General features: G+C 40.1%; 1 non-coding gene across 1 annotated transcript; it reads left to right on the forward strand.

The window, feature by feature from the left end:
• Positions 1–6896: 6896 nt before the first annotated feature.
• LOC121033264 (U6 spliceosomal RNA) lies at positions 6897–7003 on the forward strand. Its single transcript, XR_005791790.1, has one exon. It is a non-coding gene; the product is annotated as a U6 spliceosomal RNA (small nuclear RNA).
• Positions 7004–7032: the final 29 nt, after the last annotated feature.

Raw genomic sequence — 7032 nt, forward strand, 5'->3', positions numbered from 1 at the left:
AGATCAAGAGTTTGGCACTCAACTGACTGAGCCACCCAGGTGCCCCACAGAGTCACATGCCCTTCTGACTGAGCCAGCCAGACACCCCTCAATGCAATATTTATAACAATCACAAGGACACTTTGTGTGTGTGTGTGTGTGTGTGTGTGTGTGTGTGTGTGTGTGTGTGTTTTACAGAAACAGATAAAATAATCCTAAAACTCATATGGAACCACAAAAGACCCTACATAGCCAAAGCAATTTTGAGAAAGAAGAATAAAGCTGGAGGCATCACATGTCTTGATTTCAAACTATATTACAAAGCTATAGTAATCAAAACAGTATGGGACTGGCACGAAAAGAGACACACAGACCAATGGAACAGAATAGAAATCCCAGAAAGAAAACCATGCATGTATAGTCAACTAATCTTTGACCAGAACATACCATGGAGAAAGGACAGTGTTGGGAAAATGATCTCTACATGCAAACGAATGAAATTGGCTGCTTATCTTTCACCATACACAAAAAGTAGCTAAAAATGGATTAAAGATTTGAATGTAAGATATGAAACTGAACTCCTAGAGGAAAACATAGAGGAAAAACTTCTTGACATTGACCTTGGCAATGATTTTGTGGATATGACACCAAAAACACAGGCAACCGAAGCAAAAAGGCACTAGTGAGACTACATCAAAATAAAAAGCTTCTGTCAGCCAGGGAGATAATCAATAGAGAGAAAAGACCGCTGGTACTATGTAGAAAAGAAAATGTTTGCAAGCTATATGTAAATTATACCACAATAAAGCTGGAAAAAAATAAAAATAATAAAGTACAAATAAAAATTGTTTAAAAAGGATAAGTAAGGGATCCATTAGCAGTTTTATTCTATTTTTAAAAGATTTTGAAAAGTTTATTTATATTGAGAGAGAAAGAGAGAGAACGAGTGGAAGAGGAGCAGAGAGAGGGAGACACAGAATCCGAAGCAGGCTCCAGGCTCCAAGCTGTCAGCACAGAGCCCGACACGTGGCTCGAACTCAGGAACCAAGAGATCATGACCTAAGCCAAAGTCGGACATTTAACCGACTGCGACACCCAAGCGCCCCTGTTTTGTTCTATTTTTTAAGCAGCTTTACTGAAGTATAATTTACAGGATAAAATTATTTCATTGTTAATGTACAGTTTAGTAATTTTTAGTATATTTATACATGTGCAACCATTACCACAATCCCATTCTAGAGATTTCCGTATTCCAAAAAGTCCCCTCATGTCAATTTGCACGAAAGCCTCCTCCCACCCCCAGACTTAGAAAACCACGGATACATTTTCTGTGTCTATACATTTGCTTTTTTTTTTTTTTACGTTTCATAGAAATGGAATAATTCAATATGTAGTTCTTTGTGTTTCGCTTCTTTTTTTTTTTTAATTTTTTTTCAACGTTTATTTATTTTTGGGACAGAGAGAGACAGAGCATGAACGGAGGAGGGGCAGAGAGAGAGGGAGACACAGAATCGGAAACAGGCTCCAGGCTCTGAGCCATCAGCCCAGAGCCCGACGCGGGGCTCGAACTCACGGACCGCGAGATCGTGACCTGGCTGAAGTCGGATGCCCAACCGACTGCGCCACCCAGGCGCCCCTCGCTTCTTTTACTTAGCATAATGGTGAGTTTCTCCTAAGTTGTAGCATCTCTCAGTTGTCCTTTCTTTTTTATTGTTGAATAGTATTCTACTGTATGAATGGATATACCATAATTTGTCTTATCCATTCACTGGTTGACAGCCACTTGGATTGTTTCTAGTTTTTAGAATACAGGATTTTGTTGGGATGTGTGTTTTTATTTCTTACAGGTAGATTCCCAGGTGTGAAATTACTGGGTTGTATGGTAAAGATATGCTTAATGTTTTAAGAGATTACCAAAGTGTATCCTAAACTGGCTGTGCCATTTTACATTCCCATCAACACTGAACGAGGGTTCCAGTTTTTTCCCATCCTCATGGACACTTGGTATTGTCTGTGTCTTTTATTATAGCCATCATCCTGGGTGCATAATGGTATCTTGTTGTGGTCTTTATTTGTATTTCCTTAATGACTAATGCTGTTGAACATCCATCCTTTCATGTGCTTATGAGCCATTTGTATATTTTCTTTGGTGAAATGTCTATTCAAGTCTTTTGCTATTTAATTGGGTCATTTGTTGTTCTATTGTTGAATTTTAAGAGAAATATATATTCCTCCCCACCCCGCCCCGGATATGAGTCCCTTATGAGATATATGGTTTGCAAATACTTTCTCCTAGTATGTGATATGTAATGAAGTCTTTTGAAGCAAAAGAGTTTTTAATTTTGATGGAATTCACTTTGCTAATTTTTACTTTTATGGATCACGCTTAATGGAAAGGACAACTGATATAAGAACTCTTTGCATCACCCAAAGTCACAATTTTCTCCTGTGTTTTCTTCCAGAAGTCTATGATCGTAGCACTTATTTACGTTTAGGTCCGTGATCCATTTTGAGTTAAATGTTTGTGTATGGTATGACGTAAGTTTCAAAGTTCAGATTTTTTTGCATATGGATGCCCAATGGTCCCAGCACCATTTATCGAAAACACCGTTCTTTCCTTTGTTGAACCGTCTTGGTACCTTTGCCAAAAATCTGTAGACGTAGGTTTCTTTCTGGCTTCTCATTTCTGCTACATCTATCTGGATGATCCGTCTATGTGACAGTGTGCCAGCATTACACTGTTTTGATTATCGTAGCTTCTTAGGAAGTTCTAAAATCAGAGAGTAGAAGTTCTCCAATCGTTGCTCTTTTTGAAAATTATTTTGGCTGTTCGAATTCCGTTGAATGTCCATATAGATTTTAGGATCGGTTTGTCAATCTCCACAAAAATCCTGCTGGGATTTTAATAGGGCTTGTGTTGAACACACAGATCCATTTGGGGAGAATTGCAACTTTGACAATACTGAGTCTTCCAATCCGTAAACGTGGAGTGTCTCTCCATTTATTTAGTCTTTAATTTTTCAAGTGTTTTACGGTTTTCAGTATAGAAATCTTTTTACTTCTAAGTATCCTGTTCTCATTGATACTATTGTGGATGGAATAGTTTTCTTAATTTTGTTTCTGAATTGTCGTTAGTATACAGAAATACAACCGATGTGTGCGTATTGATTTATATCTTGTGACTTTGCCACCCGTTTTATTTTTTATTTTTATTTTTTTCACCTTTATTTTATTTTTTTATTTTTTTTAATTTACATCCAAATTAGTCAGCATCAAGTGCACCAACGATTTCAGGAGCAGATTCCTTAGTGCCCCTTCCCCATTTAGCCCATCCCCCCTCCCCCAACCCCTCCAGTAACCCTCAGTTTGTTCTCCATATTTAGGAGTCTCTTCTGTTTTGTCCCCCTCCCTGTTTTTATATTCGTTTTGTTTCCCTTCCCTTATGTTCATCTGTTTTGTCTCTTGAAGTCCTCATATGAGTGAAGTCATAGGATATTTGTCTTTCTCTGACTAATTTCACTTAGCATAATCCCCTCCAGTTCTACCTACCTAGTTGCAAATGGCAAGATTTCATTCTTTTTGATTGCTGAGTAATACTCCATTGTATATATATATACCACATCTTCTTTATCCATTCATCCATCGATGGACGTTTGGGCTCTTTCCATACTTTGGCCATTGTCGATAGTGCTGCTATAAACATGGGGGTGCACGTGTCCCTTCAAAACAGCACACCTGTATCCCGTGGGTAAATGCCTAGTAGTGCAATTGCTGGGTCGTTGGGTAGTTCTATTTTTAGTTTTTTGAGGAACCTCCATACTCTTTTCCAGAGTGGCTGCACCAGCTTGCCTTCCCACCAACAATGCAAAAGAGATCCACTTTCTCCGCATCCTCGCCAACATCTGTTGTTGCCTGAGTTGTTAATGTGAGCCATTCTGACAGGTGTGAGGTGGTATCTCATTGTGGTTTTGATTTCTATTTCCCTGATGATGAGTGAGGTTGAGCATTTTTTCATGTGTCGGTTGGCCATCTGGAAGTCTCCTTTGGAGAAGTGTCTATTCATGTCTTCTGCCCATTTATTCACTGGATAGTTTGTTTTTTGGGTGTTGAGTTTGATAAGCTCTTTATAGATTTTGGATACTAACCCTTTATCTGATATGTCATTTGCAAATATCTTCTCCCATTCTGTCGGTTGCCTTTTAGTTTTGCTGATTGTTTCCTTCGCCGTGCAGAAACTTTTTATTTTGATGAGGTCCCAATAGTTTATTTTTGCTTTTGTTTCCCTTGCCTCTGGAGACGTGTTGAGTAAGAAATTGCTGCGGGCAAGATCAAAGAGGTTTTTGCCTGCTTTCTCCTTCAGGATTTTGATGGCTTCCTGTCTTACATTGAGGTCTTTCACCCGCTTTGAGTTTATTTTTGTGTCTGGTGTAAGCAAGTGGTCCAGGTTCATTCTTCTGCATGTCGCTGTCCAGTGTTCCCAGCACCACTTGCTGAAGAGACTGTCTTGATTCCATTGGATATTCTTTCCTCCTTTGTGAAAGATTAGCTGGCACTACCCGTGTTATTAGTTGCAGTGGGTTGTCTGTTGAATCCTTGGGATTTACTACATACAGGATCTTGTCATCTATGAATGAAGGTAGTTTTACTTCTTTTTTTCCAATACGGATGCTTTAATGCTATTTCTTTATTGCCCTGCCTAGAACCTCTTGTACATTGTTGAATAGATATAGCAAGAGTCATGTCCTTGCTTCCGCCTGATATTAGGGAAATAATAATAATAATAATAATAATAGCAATTCTGTCACCATTAAGTAAAACTGTGGGTTATTTGTTTTGTTTTGTAGATGCCCTTTATTCCTAACTTCTGAGAGTTTTTATCATGAATGGATATTATGTTTTATCAGATTTTTTTTCCTGCTTCTATTGAGATAATCATGTGGTTTGGTCTTTTATACTATTAACAGTGTTTTACATTGACTCACTTTCAGATGTGAAACCATCCTTGCATTAGTAGGATAAATCCCTGTTGGTCATGGTATATAATCCTTTTCATATGTTGCTCATTTCAGTTGGTAGTATTTTGTCAAGGGTTTTTGCATTTATGTTTTTGAAAGATGTTGGTCTTTGGTTTTATTTTCTTGTGATATCTTTGTCTGTTTTTGGTATCAGGGTAATACTGGGGACACTCAGAGAGTTTCTACTGACTGCTTTTTTCCTTGTGTAAGAATACACTGTCTTATTTCTTTGCACGTTTCATATTTTTTGGTTAAAAACTTGAAACTTTATTTTTTTTTTATTTATTTTAAAAAAAAATTTTTTTTTCAACGTTTATTTATTTTTGGGACAGAGAGAGACAGAGCATGAACGGGGGAGGGGCAGAGAGAGAGGGAGACACAGAATCGGAAACAGGCTCCAGACTCTGAGCCATCAGCCCAGAGCCTGACGCGGGGCTCGAACTCACGGACCGCGAGATCGTGACCTGGCTGAAGTCGGACGCTTAACCGACTGCGCCACCCAGGCGTCCCAAAAACTTGAAACTTTAGATAATATATTGTGGTAACTGAATTCTAACCATTCTCCCCCACACAAGTTGTTGCTGCTGCTTGGTTATTTGTTTGTTAGGTTAGTAACCTGCCTGAGATAAATCTGTGAAATCTGTCTCCTCCAAAGTATGTGGACACAGATATTTCTACTCACTTTTCTTTAGATTTAAAAAAAAAAAATGTTGAGAGAGCACAAGCAGGGGAGGGGCAGAGAGAAGGGGACAGAGAATCCAAAGCAGGCTACGTGCGGACAATGTGCCCAATGTGGGGCTTGAACCCATGAACCTTGAGACCATGACCCGAGCCAAAGTTGGACGCTTAACTAACTGAGCTCTCCAGGCACCCCTCTTTAAATTTTTGTAAAGCTTGGCTTCCTAGGGGTCACTCCTGTGTCTGCAGAGCCTCAAGTCGGCTAATGATTAGACAGAGGTGTACTCAGATACCTTGAGCCAATAAAACTTCCATCCTCTATCAATGTGTCTGTGTGTGGGTAGGGGAACACATTCAAGTTTTGGCCATGTTTGAGTCTACCCTGATGCTTACTTTCTGCTGGGTCCTTCTGTGTCTCCTCTGTGCAATCTGGGAATGTGTGAGTGAATAGTTGGGTCCTCTCTGGTCTCCATTGCACATGCCTGCTACCTCAACCAGACAGATGCTTGCCCTAACCCCAATCCCATTCTCAAACTGGTAGAGCTGTTGGTCTTCTCCACTCATCCTCTACCAAGAGCATTGCTAATGCTGCTCGGCACAGGTGTTTTCCACTGCTCTAAATCCAGGGAGTCCCCTTTGACCATGGCGGAGACAATGCCAGTGCTCACAGCCTGCCTTAGCATAACCTCCATGACGTTGGAGCTGGATGGGGGAATGGGAGCCAGTTCAGGCAAGAATGCCTTAGAGACTCATTGTTAGCACCCCAAATGCAGAAGTTTTTCAATCATAAATGCTTTTTAAATTGTTGCATGCCTTTGGTTGGCATCTAGAGTACTAAAATGGCTGCTTGTCTGTATTAGCCCCCTCCCTTCCCTTCCCTTCTCTTCCTTTCTCCCTCCCTCCCTTACTTCCCTCCTTTCTTTCTTCCTTTCTTTCATCCATATTTATAGTTGCTTTCAGGAAAGAAGATTTTCCAGCCTCTTTATTCAGTCACAGTTAAAAGTCTAAACTCCTGGGGCACCTGGGTGACTCAGTCAGTTAAGCGTCCCAACTCTCATTCTCGGCTCAGGTCGTGATCTCATGGTTCGTGAGATCAAGCCCTGGATTGGGCTCTGAGCTGACAGATGGAGCCTGCCTGGGATTCTCTCTCACCTTCTCTCTCTGCTCCTCCCCTGCTCATGGGTGGGCGCGCTCTCAAAATAAACTTTAAAAAGTCTTAACTCCGTGCTCGCTTCGGCAGCACATATACTAAAATTGGAACGATACAGAGAAGATTAGCATGGCCCCTGCGCAAGGATGACACGCAAATTCGTGAAGCGTTCCATAAAACAAAAAAAAAAAAAAAAAAAAAAAAAAAAAA

The sequence above is a fragment of the Herpailurus yagouaroundi genome, unplaced genomic scaffold (genome assembly GCF_014898765.1).
Source record: "Herpailurus yagouaroundi ecotype Mexico unplaced genomic scaffold, PumYag 142, whole genome shotgun sequence".
NCBI classification, from domain to species: domain Eukaryota; kingdom Metazoa; phylum Chordata; class Mammalia; order Carnivora; family Felidae; genus Herpailurus; species Herpailurus yagouaroundi.